Consider the following 17,328-nt stretch of genomic DNA (forward strand, 5'->3'; position numbering starts at 1 on the left):
CCAAGACTCAGGACAAGGACTGAGTCTGTCAGATTTTTTTTCCTCACACCTGGAAGCTTTCAGTGGGCATTTAAGGACTACCAAGCAGTGTTGTTCTGGGGGCCCAAGGGTGACTCCAGGAGCCTCCTACAGGGTGGATGAGACATATAGCTTGCGCAATGCACGCAGTAGTATACAAGGAGGAGCCACGCTGCCGAGATGATGGGCGTGTCCGCAGCCCCTTGAGCGTCCAAATTTTGTTAGCTAGAGACAGAGCCTCGGCAGGATGGGCGGGGTCTCGCAGGGGCGCGGGCTCCGCGGGCGTGGTCTCTGGTGGGCGGGGCCTCTGCAGTCCCTCCCCCAGGCTGTCCGGGCTCTGCGCGGTGGAGGAGGCTGCGGCGGCTGCACGGGGACCGAGGTGAGCGGCGATCCGTTCTCGAGGCGAGGCGAGGCGGGGCGGGAGGGAGGGGTCCTGGGCTCCGGAGATGGGGCTGCACACGCTTTCGCAGGAGGCGAGACCCGGGCGGCGCCGCGAGAGCATGTGTGCGAGTGCGCGTGAGTGTCGCGGAGCGTCCGGAGGTGGGGTAGGGGTGGGGGCGACCTCTAGGCAGGAACGACCCCTGAAGGAGTACAGCATCTCGGTCAGCCTCCCCGGATATTCCCGGTTTGTCCCTCAGAGGCCCCTGCCCCGCCCCCTTCTCTTGATGTCTGAGTTTCTCTCCATCTCTGTGGGTGGGTCCCGCTGGGGTCAGTCCAGCCCTCTGTCCAGCCGCCTGGCCATCCTATCACCCTGCCTCTATCACGATCCTTCTCAATGCCTCCTCATTATCGAAGTCTGCCCCTCCCTCTCCATCATCCCCCTTAATAGAGCAAACAATGGTCGAAGGAGGGGGACCCTTGTTTCCAAGCTGTTCCTGGCTCAGGCTGTGCCCCCTACACCCTCTGGTCTCTAGCCTCTGGCGGGTCTCGCCACCTCCTGGCAAGGAGCTGGATGAGATCAGGAGGCTCATCCCACACAGGCAGAGGCCCCAGGGTGGGAGCACTTAGCTATCTGTCACTCTCACTGGCCATTGACAGGTAGGGCCGGACACCTGGCAGATTAGCCCGGCCAGGGTCTGAGCCGGTGACCAAATCACATGATTCCTACACGCCTTCCCATATGAACAGCAGAGCCTAATGCTTTCCAAGATTCCCCTTGCCAGAGCCAGGGTGAAAAGCACAGAGCTGCGGAAGGGTCCCTGGCCTTGCAGGCCCCAGAAGGCCAACTTCATCCTGTCCCCTGAGCCTCCGTACCTATCAGGCATGGGTAGGAGTGACGCTGTCAGGGCCTGTGGAGACTGTGACTTGACAAGGAAGTGAAGGGACTGGGGATATGCTTGGCTGAAAGAGTGGCTGATCCTGCCTCTGTGTCCAGGATCCCAAAGGCCTTGGGCCTATTCTCTGGGCTGCATTCAGAGAGGCCTCATCTCCCTGTGGCCCCTGCCAGGGTTCACCCTGGAGAGTCTCTCCTAGGAGAGGGTAGGGGCTCTCCTTGGCAGATCTCTGGGCATTCCGAGACCTCTTCGGAGGATGTTGGATCCATAGGATGCAGGCTTTTGGGCTGTCTTGGGATGATGCTTCTGGGGCCCTAGGAATCTGCATTTGTCTCTCAGTTCCTAAGCCCTGTTCTGGCACATGTTCAGGTGTGAGCCTCGTGGAGAGAAGGCTGGCTAACAATGGTTCACCCTCAAGAAGGGTCCCAAGGCTCATCTGTGTCCCTGAGCCAGCCGTTGCTCTCTGTGAACCTGAGTCCCCTTGCAAGAGGTTATGACCTCCTCAGTGGTCCTCCTGCCAAGCCTGCTACCCACGGCTCTTTATTGAATTGTAGGTCACAGGTTGCTACAAAGCCCAGTCAGCCTGAGCCAACTCCTGAGGCCCACTGCTGACTGAATGAGTGTGTGGCTCTGGGGGAAATCACTGCTTCTCTGATTCTTGGTGCCTCCGCTGAAAACTAGGAGTTGGTATTTCTACCCACACTGGGTACCCCAGGAGGATCCACTGATGTGCACAGAATGGGGCGGTAGCAGCCCCAGGGTAGGTGGCATTTGTTTTCGGGATAACTGTGTTAATGGAGGGTGATGGGGACAGTTGTATTTCCTCACCAGCAGGGAAAGTGTTTGTGCAGTCGCTGCTTGGCAAATGGCTTTTGTTTCTAATGGATAGCTTGAAAGGCCTGGACTGGCTGGGCGGAAATGCCTGGGGAGGAAGAGCCGGCACTCTGTGGGATGCCAGCTTCTGTGAGCACGGAAGGGCCTGGAGGAGTGACAGTAGAGCTGCCTAGAGAACTCCCCGCGCAGTCAGGGAGTCAGACCCAGGCGCTCTCTAGATACCCCACATTCAGTGTACTCACGTGAGACCCCCATGGAAAGACAGAAAAGTGATTCGTTCTTAAAGACTTTTCCCAAGCCTGCAGGTGGCCGGAGGGATTAGGGGGTGGGAGTGAGACCTCACAGAGAGAGCCAGCACACCTGACAGGAGGTCCAGATGAGGGTAACAGTGGTCCCCTGGGTTACATAGCAGGGCCAGGGGATCCTCCCGAGAGACCTAGGAGGCCACAGGGACCAGTCACTCCCCATTCAGGAGCAGGCAGTAGGAAGCAGAGGTTTGCCAAGAATGAGGTGGTTGTTTCTTAAAGACAATGTAACAATGTTCTCTTTTAACCACATTCCTCTTCCGGTCTCAAAACTGGATGGATCTGGATGCCGAGCTTTTCTTTCTAAGAGACAGTATCTCTGCTGCCATCATGGCTCAGTTAGTGGAATGCTCGCCTAGCACTCACAAGGTCCTGGGTTCGATCCTCAGCACCACATAAACTAGGCATGATCGCGCATACCTGTAATCCCAGCACGAGGGGGATGAGGAGGCAGAATGATTGGAACGCCAAGGTCATCTTCAGCTCCCTAGTGAGTTTCAGACCAGACTGAGCAAGAGATCAGACCTTGTTTCAAGAGAGGGGAAGGGAGGATGGGAAGCCGTTTCACTGTTATCCAGGCTGGCCTTGAACTCCAGGGCTCAGCCTTGGAGTACTAGGCAGCCTGTGCACACCCCCGCAGCAGCTGGAGATCCTTGGAATCATGTTTTTAGGAACCTTGAGAACCCTAAACTCTGGAGCTTTGTCGTCAGTGCTATCCTCTGCCTTCAGACCCTCAGGCCCAGGAGGAGAAGCCTACGAGATGAGGGCACAAGGGGAAACCCCTAGCCACCTGCTCCAGGAAGCTGCCTGACCCCTGTGCGCTGTGGTTGTCTCCTCTGCAGCTCTGAATGGGACTAGACAGTTTGGGGCTAAGTAGAGGCTCTGGCCCGGCTGCCAGGGTCTAATCTGCACACCTTGGCTACCAGCGGCCTTGGCCAATTTCCCAGCCTCTAGCTGCCTCCTGCTTTGTGTATCAGATGATGAAAATGGCCACCAAATGCCTTAGGTGTCACGATGAGAATTAGAGGGTAGCACCAACCAGGAGGGTTCTCTGCTGGTGAGGTAGGAGGAAGGCTCTGAGTAGCACTGGGGTGACCCTGTTGTAGTGGAACCATCTTACAGTACTGTGGGCTTGGTGGCACTGTAGACTCCAGGGAAGCCATCCAGGCCCAAGCTGTAGCGTCATTGTAGGCCTTGATATCAGCGTTGAGGTGACCAAAGGGATTCAGGTAAGGAAAGAACAGGTACTCACTCAGTAGAGTACAAGGAACCTTTAGCTGCTTGGTGCCATCTGTAACCACCCCAGAGAAAGGGACCTTACTGCCTTGAGCAGTGTGTGACCTCTCTGTATTGGCACATGTTGGGAGGGGACAGAGCAAAGGCCCCTTATTAGAAGATGATCCCACAGGCATGCAGAGGCCTTACTCCGCTTGGTCTTGCTCCAAAGCTTGGCTCGCCCTAAATGAACAGGCGCCCTCGTGTCTTGATCATCTGCTCTATGCTGGGCCCTATGGGAGGTTCTCTGGCCTCTGTCTACTCTCCCAGGAGCTCAGGAGGTTGTTGGGTTTGTGCTCAGTTAGCAGATGGGTAGACTGAGACCCAGGGCCAGCAAGGAAAAGGACCAGAGCTCAGACCTGGGTCTCTGTAGCCAGCCACTTGACATTTGCCGTATTGATTTGCTTGAAGATAAGGACAAGAATCCTTGCCATCAAGGGCTACCATGTAGGCTCCCTGGATCCCAGCATCAGTTTCGTACGTTTTTTTTTTTTTTTCTAGAAAGTTCTCAGAGTTTGCTTGCTGGACTGGTTGTAGGCTGTCATTAAAATTTAAAATCATTTTGTCCAGCAAAATGAATGGACTTGCACCCAGCAGATAGTCCAGGAGAAAGACACGAGAGAACCCTAGCCTGGAAGACAGCCCCTTAGCTCTAGACCCGAGTTCTAGACCTGGCTCCACCCTGAACACCCTCTTTGAGTTTGAGGAGTTCTTACTCTCTGTGCCTCAGTTTTCTCCGTGTAAAACGCACTTTCTACCCTGTGTGGCTTCAGAGTGTGACTGAGAGCCAGCATACCCAGTCTTGACCTTAGGAACATTCTAGGAAGGCAAATCGCGGGCACAAAGACCTGCTTCCATGTTACCCTCTGCAGGTCCTGCAAGGTTGCACTGTGGTGACCCCATTGTACAGATGAACATGAGGCAGTGAGGTCAGTATCTACATCCAAGGTCATGCTGCCGTGAGATTGTCTGACACAGAAGAACCGAAGGCTATCTACCACGGCTACCTCTTGGTAGAGAGACATGGCTCCTGCTTGATTATTCCAGTTGGGAGGGAGCTGACTCCCCTAGGATGTCAATCCAGGACGTGGGTAGTGGTGGTCACAGCCCTTGATGCTTAGTCTCAACTGTACCAGGAGAAGATAGATCGTGGCTCTGGTCCTGCTGCATGGGCGGGGCCGGGAGGCTCCTCCCACTTACATCATTCCCAGCTGTATCCATCCTGCCTCTCTTCAAACCAGGCCTGAGACAGAGGGAGATGCCAACAAGGAGTGTAAATAGGAAGTGCTCAAGGACCCTCCCATGGGCCAGTCCCTTGTCAGCCATGACACCAGCCTATTCATGATACACAAGTCCTGGAAGGAGACTCCAACCTCACTTTGCTTACACCCTCAGACTGTTATTGGGAGAGTTTGGGTTTTGTTTTCAGAACCTTGTTTTAACCCTGTAACTCAGGCTGGCCTGGAACTCACTTTATAACCCAAGCTGACCTTAGTGTCCCAGCAATCCTCCTGCCTCAGACCCTCATGTGCTGGAATTATGGGTGAGCACAATCATGCCCAGCTTCTGGTTCCTTCCTTCCTTCCTTCCTTCCTTCCTTCCTTCCTTCCTTTCTTCTTCCCTCTCTTTTTTTTCTTTGTCTGTCTGTCTGCTTCTCTGTCTGTCTGTCTATTTTTCCAGATAAGGTTTCTCTGTGTAGCCCTGGCTGTCCTGGAACTCTCTTTCTGTAGACCAGGCTGGCCTTGAACTCAGAGATCCACCTGCCTCTGCCTCCTGACTACTGGGACTAAAGGCATGTGCTACCACTGCCAAACATGGCTTTTGTTCCCCAATAGATCCTGGAGAAGGGTGGTGTCTACAGTGCCCAGCCCACATAGGTCATCAGGCGACACCTGAGTGTATGTCCTGCTTTTCCGTATGGTATCATCCCAGCTTCTTCTCTGTCTCTAGACACTGCCCAGCTCCTACCATGCCTGAGTTCTTAGCCAAGCAACACCCTACATCGAGCACATGCTGTACATCAGACACCCCTTTGTAGGGTTCCCCATGTCACAGAGATGTGACAGTCCTCTGCATCTCAGGCTCTGCCAAATCAGACCCAGAACACTGGATCTCAGAGGCCTTGGAAGGAGTGAGCCTTAGATGGGACGCCGTGGAAGGTGCCTAGCAAACTGGAAAGGCCTTGGTGGTGGCTGCCGTCACCCTGCGTTATACTGGCTCTAGCCTTTCCAACGTGGTTGTCCCTGCAAGAAGGGGCTGGGTCTTACATTCCGTGCCCACCTGACTCGATGCAGTTTCCCCTCTGAGTGAGCCTTCATGTGCGCAAGGGCCACACTGCATCCATACAACCTCATCTTGTCCCCATCACTGGGGAACCTTAACTCCATTGGAGAGCCAGGTTCCAAAATAGGCTTTCCCAGGATTAACATGACAGGAAGGGACATCCAGGAAGGCTTCCTGAAGGAGGTTGCTGGCACTGAGCCAGCAGGATGGCAGGGTTGAGTCTGGCTGTCATTCCAGGTAGAGAGAAGAAGGGGGCTTCCTGTGAGGGGTGTGGCCAAACCTAACATCAGCGGGGTTGAGTGGGGGATAGACCGTGTGGGGTGGTGTGCTCAGCTGCGCTGAGATGCCCTGAAGTCATCATGGATCAGAAGTGAGAGGGGCTGTCCCGTCACATCTCCTGACACTGGCTATTCTCACCACTTCAGGCCTGGACAGGAAGGGGTGTGTACTTTAGGCTTCAGGGCTATGGGCAACCGCCTGGGACCTGCTCCGTAAGCATGATAAAATATTTATCAGGAACCAGGCAGCTGGGCAGCCCCGCGCAGGCTGCCACGGGCAGCTCCCACCGAAGCTGGCTTCAGCCTCCCTGAGTTTCGCTGAGTCACGGCCTGTGAGCCCCTCTGCCCGGCCCGCCCGCCTGCTGTCCCGTAGCCACGTGGATTCCTTATAATATGTAAGCCATTGGGTAGCTCAAGACCAGGGCACCCAGCACAGTGAATAAATACTGAGCCAACATCAGACCTCTCTGGACTGTGCGGGCCTCCGCCAAGGTCACAGGCAGACAGGCCCGTGGGTATCCCTTCCCTCGCCCACCCCGCGGCCTCTGGCTCTTGAGCAAGGTAGGTTTTCTGCCTCTTTAGCATGGGGACGATGCATCTGTGTGGAGGTAGCACGGGTCAGCTCTCTCAGGAGCTGGTGGTCAGAGAATTGCCATTTGTCTGACCCCGAGTCTGTCTCTGACGCAGATAAAGACCAATTCCTAGGTCCAGCTTAGTGTGACAGCACTGGGGCTTTACATTTGAATCAGCAACAATGAAAACAGCGGCAGATGGCACCTCCCTTCTGCTGCATGGGGTGCGAGAGCGCCGGGCTGCTGAGTCTTTTGCTCATCCATTCATAAAACAGTCTGTCTGGCCTGGTCGGCAGTCTAGCTTCTGTCATATGTGCGTGCGCTGTGCTGTGTGACCTTGGGTGGGTTGCTTCACCTCTCTGATGCTCATAACGCCTTTTGTGTCCTTCATGTCCTCCTATCCCTGAGGCCAGATGGGCCTCAATGGGCATTTGGAAAGGCTCCATTTTCTGGAGAAAGGCCCTGGCACAGACTGAAGTAGGCTTGCCAGGCAGTAGACCAAAGGCTTGAGGACAGAACTCGCTGGGCCGGATGGAAATGCCTCTGAGGTTGTCAAGTTCCCTGGAGAAAATCTGGTTCCTGGAGCTGCCGCCACAACATCTGGGGATGGGATAGGGAGCTGGCCACACCAGCCACTAGTGGGGACCCTGTGGGCTGCCAAACCAGGGCTACACCCACTTCTGGCCAGGCCACCATGCCTCTGGTTGCCTTTGGTGTCTGCTAAGCCCATTCCTGCCTGCTCAGCTGCCCCGTAGGCCTCCTCGGCTGCCGCCACTTCTTGCTTCTGCTTCTCCTTCTGAAGGGTGCTGTGTCTTCCAGCTCCTGCAGGAAGTTGTCCTGCTTTCAGAGCCTTCCTGGCACGCGCACACACACACACACAAACACACACATACTCCCAGCCATGTGTCCCAGTCCCTTCCCATGTCTGCCATGGGGTCCTGCTCCTGGCCCTGAAAAGTACTTGCTACAGTACTTTCGTCCCTGCTCAGGACTCTGTGTAAGCTCCTGGGCCTAGGGATGCTCTAGAATGTCTGCTAGGTGAAGACGGAATATGGGTGGCAGATGTCTAGTGAAGGCATGGAGGAGCAGAATTAACCCGTGTGTCTGTCTGTGTGTCTGTCTGTCTGTGCAGCCTCTTTTTGCCTGGCTTTCAAAGGTGGTGGAAGATGGGGGTTGGTGGGAGGAAGGATAAAGGTGGCTGGGCCTGGGAGACAGCTAGAGCCTGGAGCAGGAGACACCTCGCCTCAAGTCTAGGGGGCAGGCCCAGTGTTGTCCACTCTAAGAAGCAGGCAGGGCATGGGAAGGCTGGGGCTGTCACACTGCTAATAGTGGCTGACACATATGCACAGCCGGGCATGGAAAAGGATGACACAGGAATGCCCTGGTGGGGCTGACGCTTCCTCTAGCGATTCCTTTCTCTTTTACCTTCTGCTTTTGAAAAGTATTCCTTCAGTGACTTTGTATGTATTGAAACGTCTGGTGACAAACCTCGAATTCAGTGACCACAAGGTCATTCGGGGACACAGCCTGATGAGACTCTGGCTGACCATAGTTTGATGGCAGAGGCTGGCAAGCCAGTCTGTTAGGTTCACCAGACACAGCCTGACAGGAGAAGCTGGGCAGACAGTCTGATGGAAGAAGCTACCTACCAGGCAATCTGATAAGGGAGGTTTGTTGATAGTCTGACAGAATCTAATGGCTTGCCAAGGTGTCCCTGCTGGTGAATTCCTAGAGCAGCATCCGCAGAACTGGGCACTCCTCCCAGCGTTCACATAAGGGACCTGTGCCTGTCACTTCTAGGCGTCTAATATTTGAGTTGCGCAGATGAAAGCCAGCTCTCCTCCAGTCAGGCTCCCAGGAGTTCCGTGCTTTGCAGAACACACACGCAGTAGGTATGGGAGGCTCTAGCAGTCTTTGCAGCTCTGGGGAGGTGAGGGCCTGCTGTAGCTAGCCTGCTTCAACAGTAGAGCTGGTGAGGTGAACTCCAGGAACACTGGGCTGCTTGGGAGATCACTGAGCTGGGCAGTCAAGTGTAATGGCGATAGCAGGTGGTTGGCCAGAAGGTGGCAGCCTAGTGCAAGGTGTGTAACCGCCCGACTTGCCCCACCCCCTCACCTCCCCAGACTCAAACACTTACACTCTGATAAGTGGGTCAGGGCAGAGGCTGCGAGGCAACAAGATGGAGAGACCACCTCGCTGTGGCTACCGAGCAGCCCCATCTGGTGCTTTTCTTCACTCTGCAACTCTGGGCCTAGGAATTACCCAGCCTTGACCTTGGGAGGCCAGCGTGCACAGAATAGGAGACCGATTGAGTGCCACTGCCCTTAGAACCTACCTTCTAAGCTGGAGCCTGGCTCCTCTCGTGGGGGAGTGGCACTACTGGGTTCTCGCAGCATCTGGGCAGTAGCGGCAGGTATACCCAAGTGAGTGTGCCTCATGGAAATGTCCTCCAAGTGGGGGAAGTAAGGGCTGTGGGCCACTGAGCACCCTGGGGCGCCAACCTCAGAGTGAGCACCCTAGAGACGCCACCCCGAGAGTGAGTTAGTGGGACACTAACCTCAGAGTGAACTCTATAGGTCTCCACTGTCAGAATAAACACCATGTGGGCTCCACCCTTTGAGTGAGCACCGTGGGGGCTTCACTCTTAGGGGGAGCACCATAAGGCTCCACCCTCAGAGGGAGCACCATGGGGGTTTCACCCTCTGGGTGGACATTTTAAGGGTTCCACCCTCACAGGAAGTACTTGGGGGCTCCACCCTCAGAGGGAGCACTATAGGGCTGAGCATAGAAGTGTTTGGGTTTTTTTTTGTTTTTGTTTTTGTTTTTGTTTTCTGAAATGTTTTCTCAGAAGAGCAGGAAAGGTGGTGCTGGCCAAGATGTCTGGGGATAAGGAGCAAAGCAAGTCCCGAGGAGGGAGGGAGGGCAGTGGAGGGGAGAGAAGGCCATGTGACCAGTGATCAAGAGGACACAGAGTGGTAACAATGGAGGCCAGTGGAGAAGGGGCTTGGCATGAGGAAGCCCTGTCCTACAGGGAGCAGCGTAGACCCTGGCCATTTACAAGCCTTCTCAGCACCCAGGAGCCACAGCCTCAGGGCAGCCAGCCCAAGAGCCTAACAAAGCCAAGGGGCAGGAGGAATGAAGAGGGCGGAATTAGGTCAAGGAGTCAGAGGGAGCCTGACATTTGGGCAAGCTGAAGCCAGAGGTGACCGAAGTGGGCAGGCTAGCTGCAATGATGATGTCAAAACAGATCGTAATGCATTCCTGTGCAGTTCTCAAAAAACAGTGATGCCCATTTCATGAACATGAAAGGATTAGGGCCAAGAAAGTGATTCTGTGGATAAAGGCAGAGGCCTGGGTTCGATTCCTGAAACCCACATGGTAGAAAGAGAGAACGGACTCCTACAAGCTGGCCTCGGACTTCTATATGTGTGCCAAGGTGCATGTATATGCACACACATACAATAAGTAAATCCATAAAAATGTTAAAGTTAGGAGTGCTATGATGAGCTAAGGACAAGGCTCACCCACATTGACCCCAGGCTGGGTCCTTTTCTCATTGGAATCCCAGGTCTCTCCAAGGAGGCCCAGCTGGTCTGGGAAGAATGGGAAGCTTGGTGGAGACAAGAGTAGAAGGGTCTGGAAAAAGACCCTCAGTTCAACTTTCCCACGCTGGGAGTGAAATCACAGAGTTAAAAATGCCAGGCCTTCCGAGTTCAAGGCCAGCATGGTCTACCGAGTGAGTTCCAGGACAGCCAGGGCTACACAGAGAAACCTATCTCGAAAAACCAAAACAGAAAAAACAACAACAACAAAATGCCAGGCCTTGTGGCCCACCAGATACCATGTGAGGCAGGAGAAGCACTAAGTTTGAAGCCTCCTAGCGAAGGCTACATAGTGAGTTCCAGCCTAGCCTGGGCTATGCTGTGAGATCATGTTTCATTTTTAAAAGATGTATCTTATATTTATTCATATGTGCAAGAGCATGTGCTTAGAGGTGCTCACAGAGGCCAATAGAGGGGTCAGAGCTCCGAGAGTTACAAGGAGTTATGAGTTGTGCCCGCCTCCCTGCCCCTGTGTGCTGGGGACTGAACTATCTTCTACAAGAGCATTAAGAGCTCTTAACTACTGAGCCATCTCTAGCTCTCCTGCAAAACGATGTAAACACGTACCTAATTAAGCAGTCCTCATCAAGGTGTAGACTGGGTGACCCCTGTCTAATTTCTGTTTGGCAGGGTGGTCCCAAGTTATTCCTGCTATGTGGGAGCTGATCTGATTCCCATAAGACACTCCCGGTCCATCATGTAGCCTGGCCACTCTAGAAGAGGCCCTCCTTGTAGGGGGTGGGGTGTCCTGTTCAACTTTAATCCCTGGTCCCCTCCAAATGGGTCCCTGCCCTGCCTGCCTAGCTCCATGCCTTTTGAGAAGACCCAAATTCCAAAGCCTGGCATTCAGGACCTTGAATCTCTGCAGTTCGCCATTGCTCGGTGGTGTTTCTGTCATAAAATTTTTGTCTCTCAGTGTTGTTAGAATCCAAGGTGACTTCAGGCTTAGGACAATGACTGGAGGCCTTTGGGGCCTTTCAGGGTCAGGACCACGACATTGTAAAAGTGGACTACATCTGCCTTGATTGTTCTTTGTACCTTTAGCCTTGCAGCAGGATGCTAAGGGAACAGGTACAGCTTTTAGACAGACAACCCTTGAGTGACTAATGTGTCTGACCACAGAGGTAAACAGGTGACCCAGAGGGAAGGAAACAGACAAAATGAATCCAAGCACGCTGTGCCTTTAATGGCCTGGTTAGACTAGAGAGAGCCTGTGCCGTGCGCTTTTCATCAAAAGTAGCTTCCAGGAGCCGGTTGCAAGGACACTTCCCTGACATTAATGGTTATGCTCAGAACTAAAACAAAACAAAAACATACCCATGGAGAGAGAGGTGGAGCCAAAGAGACATCACCAGGCTGCACCTTGACCAGGACCGCTTAATTATGCATGGGATTAAGTCGTTTCACAGAGCAGATCTGGCCTGGAAAAGGCTAGGTGGGAAGCAGGCAGGATTCTAAGGGCCCCGAAGGATGGACAACAGGACCTGGAGGGCTCAAAGGAGGAAGCAGGACCCAAAGAATGGAGGCTGGGCCCTGCCTGCCTGGGGTCCTGAATGCCAGGCTTTGGAATTTGGGTTCTCTCAAAAGGTATGGGGCTAGGCAGGCAGGGCAGGGACCCATTTGGAGGGGACCAGGGATTAAAGCTGGTGGTCTGGAGGAGTTGAGCCCACAGATGTTGCTGTTCTCTATAAAAGCTCTGGGGGGCAGTAGAGAGCCAGGGCCCCTAGAGCCCCACCCACATTGCCCAGGCAACAGTGGTAGCTGTCCTCAGATGGGTTCCAGTCTTGCTACCTGATATTAGAGAAGCTGGAGACAGGACAGGAAACAGGAACTCCAGAGGCCTGGTCCTGCCTACCCCGGGGCTGCGACCCTGTTGTGACCTCAGGATTTGGAACCTCAGCTGGGCCTCAGTGACCTGGGCTGGATATAGCAGGTACCCAGTAAATGTTGCTGCTTTTCCTGATCTTGGTACCTAGGTCCACTGGGGTGTCACCCTCCAGGGAGTCTCTCCTTCATGGAGATTTTGAAAGAGCTAAGTTTTGACTGCTGGGGTTGTCCCCGCCCCTCTCCACCATGTGACGTGTCCCTTCCCTCAGCTCAGGGATCGGAAGAGTTTTCCTCAGATAATTTCTTGGGTGTAGAAGTCCAGCCTTTCTACCCGATATTAGGAGAGCTTGGGGAACACCGCCTTTGATAACAGCAGCCTCCTCCAGCAGGCCCAGGCTGGCTCTTCGGGCTTCAACCAGGAAGTAAGGAACACAGGCCAAGGGTTGGTTCTCCCCGTTCCTATCGCCCACGTTGGATCTGGATCCCTGACAGGGAACAGCTCTTCCTACCTGGCAGGCAGGGCTAGGTGCAAGGTTCAGACGACAGAAGAGAAAATGACCTCTCTCCGTTCAGATCTCCTACCACGCCTGTGTACTCTGGGCTCCTCTCACACCAGCAAGAGCTGATTTCTAAGTCATCCATTCTTTCCAACATGCTTTTAAGGAAAAGCTACTGGCAAGAAGGTGCCGTGAGGAGAGCACAGAGCCGGAAGGCAAGCTTGACAACCTGCAGGTCACTGCTGCTGGTGTGTGGGCCTTCATCCACAGAGTCGGGGGACAAGCACCGTAGGCACCCTCGTGAAACAGGAGCTGAGGTTGTAGTGCCCTTGGCGGGGCTGGATCTCCTTAAAGGAGTCAAAGGACCAACTCTGCCACTCCAAGATTCAGTTCCAAAGGGAGCCTCACTGCCCCCGGGCACTGAGTGAGAGACTAGTACCAGGGTTCTAAAACTGCCCCCCCACCTAAAGAACCTTTGGAAACTGATGTCCAAGACCTTCGCAGATGGGAAACTTTTACAGAGAGAGTCTTTTGGGGTCACGTGGATGAGGTGAGAGTGTTGGAGACAAGGGATCTCTGCTAGTCAGAATCCCACAGCAGCCAGAAGCATGGGGGAGGGGGAGGAGTGTTTAACAGGGGGACCAGGACTAGCCAGGTGGGGTTGTCTCGTGTCAGGAAGAAGCAAGGAGGCAGATGGCATAGTGTGTTGCTTTTCACACTGATGGACTCCTGTCTTGCCCTGAATGCTGACTGGGTCAGCTGGCTTTGCGGTGCAGGGAGAAGAGCCCTCCAAGGTCCTAGCCTAGTCTTGCCCTATGGTGACAGGCTCACCCAGCTTCTGCGGCCCAGCTTCAGTGTCCCTCCCTGTCCTCTATAACAAGAGCAGTTGCCAAGCTCCTGGTGTGACCCCATGATCATCCTGTTCCACTCTCCTCTGTACACCAAGGAAGAAGGGATGAGGTGTGGCCCAGGGGCACAGGCTAGAGAGACAGAGCCAGGCACATGCCTTAGCTACCTCCTGGCCCTTGGCTGGGTGTCTGGGACCCCAGGGTAAGGAGCCTACCCACCAACTGTGCCCCAGGCTACTAGAGACATGGTGCCAGTCAGCTTGGGGGAACTGCCAGGCCATGCCAACAGGGAGCAAAATGGCCCCTTGTGGAGTGGATGGCCCTTGGGAGGGAGAGTCTAGCGAGTGGGCATTGTGGGTGGTAGGTGACAGTGACTGAGCTGGAGCTGCTCTCTCCTCCTCACCAGGCCAGGCTCCAGCTTCAGCCCTGCCACTTACCAATCCTGATTTTGAGCATGTGCCACAGCCTTCCTGAACCCTCGTTTCTCTGGTGTGACATGAGACCCCCTCACCTCCAGGGAGTACCACAGACTTGGGAGCACCTGAGACTTGGGAGCACCACAGATTTGGGAACACCACAGACTCAGGAGTACCACAGACTTGGGAGTACCAGATGGGGCAGTGTATTTTTAAGCTCTGCTTCTCTACCCTATCTCTTGTCCTCTCCAGCCCAGGCAAGGATGCCTTCTTCAATCGTCTCCTTCAAAGAAGTTCTCTGTCCTCTTTGATTGACATGGAAAAAGAGAGGGTGACACTTCACTGTGGTCTTGTCTTAGGCTAGAAATCAGGGGCTGGGAGTTGAGAGTACTGTGCCCTGAAAATGAACCACCTGGGCACATCCCCATACCCTAAGAATCAGAGAGGACTGTGGGGGAATGTGTGCTCCTCCCAAGGGCTTCAGTTTCTATCTTTATTGACCCTCAAATTCTGAGATGCTGCCCATATTCCGGATGTGTTCACTGAGTCCATTAGAGGTCAGCTGACTTGGAAGCAGGGCCAGATGGACTCCAACCTGGATGCTCACGTAGGGCTCACTCCAAGAAGGATGGCCCCGATGCTCTTTGAGTCTCCCTTGGTGGCCAGTATCCTGTCTCAAGTTCTTGTTTCTAGCTGGCCAGGTGGAGGTGGGATGAAACCTGGGTCCTGTAGGAGGAGACTGTGGTTCTGAGGTAGGGACACTGGCAGCTTGGGGGATGTGCCAATGAGTCCACTTGTCTCCCATGTTCTTAACCAATAATCTTAGACACAGGTTGTTCTCTCCAAAGCCACTCCTAAAACAACTGTTCAATCCTTGATCCAGGCACCAAACCTAGAGGTTCCTATCAGTTCCCGGAAGACAGTTATGACCCCTGCGCCTGCTTACAGGGGTCATAACTGTACCAAGAGATGTCTAGGAATTCTGCCAAACAATGGCTGTTGTGATTTGGTTTGTTGGGATTTTCTGACACTTCAGGCCACAGGAACACTTAAAGGAGTTAGTCTTGCCCCCCCAACTCCTCAGTTGTCTTTGCTGAGGAGTTATAACAGCCTGGTTTCCTCCAGACTGTGCCTTGGATTTCTGGACCCAGAGAGCTCTGTCCTTTGCTGCCTACCACCAACACTCACACCCAGCAGCACCCGCGCTGCCTACCACCAGCCCCAACACCCGGCGGCACAGCACCCCCGCGTCTCTGTCGCACTTCTGCATTGGGCTGTGGGTGTAGCCAGTGTTCGTCTGTGCTGGGGCGGGGACAGCTCCTTTCTTCGCTCCCTGGAGATGTTGTCTTTTTTTTCTTTTCCTTTCTTTGAGACACTGTCTCCTAAGAGTCTATAATTCGCTACGGGGACCAGGCAGGCTGCAAGCTCAAGGCAATCCTCCTGTCTCAACCTTCCAACAACCAAGATTACAGAACAGCACTCCTACACTTGGCTATAGAGATGTCTTTTAAATCTTACAGTCCTGCGCCCCATCCTGGATATTATTTGTCCTGCTTCTAGCCCCTTCCATAGGAGCCCCCTGCAGCTCTCTTCCTTCCTCTCATGCCCACTGTGGTCTTCCCTCATCTACCAGCCTTCCTCTGGTTGCTCAGACTGCCTCCCTGTTCCCATCCAGCCACTCCTGCTCAATGGGTAGCCAGGGGTCAGTTCTGCCCCTTGTCCTGCCCAATTGTGCTGGATACCAGTCAGGCCTCTCTGAGGGAGCCAGGGTTTTGCTTCAGTGACACCGGTGGCAGAGAAATGGCAGCCTCGTGTCTATGCATCTTTGTTTTCACCGATATGACCTAACTCATAAGACAGATATATCCAACTGACCGTTCCTATTGAGTAGCTACTGTGTGCTGAGCGTAGGGAAGGTAGATATGAACAAGTTCCGGCTGCTGGCTCTGATAGGCAAGGCCAAGAAAGCCATATTAAATCTAAGGAAGGGCAGGGGCAGTTGGAGAAGGGGGAGATGATCTTCAACTTTGATCTCCAGTTCCCACAGTGGGAACTCAGGAGGGCAGTGTGTGCCATGGCCAGCTCCGGCTATTATCTGTAAGGGCAATGGGTGTCACTTGGAGAAAGTGGTCAGAAAGGGTAGTTCAAGCTAGGATGCTAGGATGAGGATGGGGGCAAGGTGGGTAGAGTCAAGAGGAGGGTCTAGTACATGTATCCAACCTTTTTTATTTAAAATTATGTGATTATGTGTGTGTGTGTGTGTGTGTGTGTGTGTGTATCTGAGTGTGGGTGTGTGTACTTGAGTGCAGTACCCAAAAAGGCCACAAGAGTGTGCTGGATTCCCAGAGCTGGAGTTACCGGTAGTTTATGAACTGCCATAGGCTGATGCTGAGAAACAAACTTGTATCCTCTGCCAGAGCAGTACAAAGCCATCCCTCCAGCCTGAGGGCTGGGGTTGCGATTTTATGTTGGCCGGCATTCATCCCTATCCTGACGCACATAGAGTTCATAGGCAGGGACTGGACAAACCTGATACAGGATGAAAAGAACCCCAGGGCCTGGACTGGGTGTCCTGGAGGGATAGAGAGAAGCCAAGGATTTGTGGCCTTCACTTTCCACACAGGAAACTGAAACCTTTGAGAAGTGACTCACCCAAGGGGCGGAGAGCACCCACCCAGGACTTTCAAGGCTAGTGCCATGGATTAGTAACAGCCCCCCGCCTCCCCCCAACCATGCTGACCACCACTCCACACCAGCGTAGCCTGGTGGGTCAGCAAATCACTTTGGATTTTCACCTAGGTATTTTTAAGATAGGAAATCCGTGTCCAGCTGTGACAGTGTCCTGTGTGTGTGTGTCAGTATGGCTGGAAAATGTCCAAGCTGGCTTCCTCCTACTTCCTTAAGCAGAGCTCCTAGCCAGTAAGGCCAGCGCTCCATAGTTGGTTAAGCCTTGTACACCTATCTGAGTGAGCCATCTCTACACCCCCACCTGATTGCCGTATCCTCCCAGACCTAGGCTTCTCGGCATGGTTCAGAAAGCTGGAGCCTGCTGTTGTCACCTCCACCCTTGCTTGGAGACTGGTGAATTCATCTGCTGTTGACCCTCAAGTCAGGTCCTCACTGGGGCCATTGACTGAAGGAGGCAGGGGCAGCCCAGCCCTTCCCTGGCTGCCATTTCACAGGAGGTTGAGGGGCCTTCGGCTCTGTGAGAACAAGGAGCTGTCTGTGTGATCACTGCCTCCTAAGACAGGCATGGGGTGGGGTGGGGTGGGGTGGGCAGTGTCCAGTCCACAGTGGAT

The 17,328-nt window shown here is 54.0% G+C and overlaps 1 protein-coding gene across 6 annotated transcripts in view; it reads left to right on the forward strand.

Moving 5' to 3' along the window:
* Positions 1-221: 221 nt before the first annotated feature.
* Prr5 (proline rich 5) overlaps positions 222-17,328 on the forward strand; it is a 38,908-nt gene continuing 21,801 nt past the window's right edge. Inside the window, exon 1 of one of the 6 annotated variants that reach the window (XM_031351493.1) lies at positions 222-397. The gene's annotated coding sequence lies outside the window, so the exon portion shown is untranslated. Of the gene's footprint in view, positions 398-515; positions 535-6,552; positions 6,829-14,679; positions 14,782-17,328 lie in introns of those variants that run through there. The other 5 variants (XM_031351488.1, XM_031351498.1, XM_031351539.1 and 2 more) reach the window with 5 other exon arrangements.

Source organism: Mastomys coucha, unplaced genomic scaffold (assembly GCF_008632895.1).
Source record: "Mastomys coucha isolate ucsf_1 unplaced genomic scaffold, UCSF_Mcou_1 pScaffold11, whole genome shotgun sequence".
Taxonomy (NCBI): domain Eukaryota; kingdom Metazoa; phylum Chordata; class Mammalia; order Rodentia; family Muridae; genus Mastomys; species Mastomys coucha.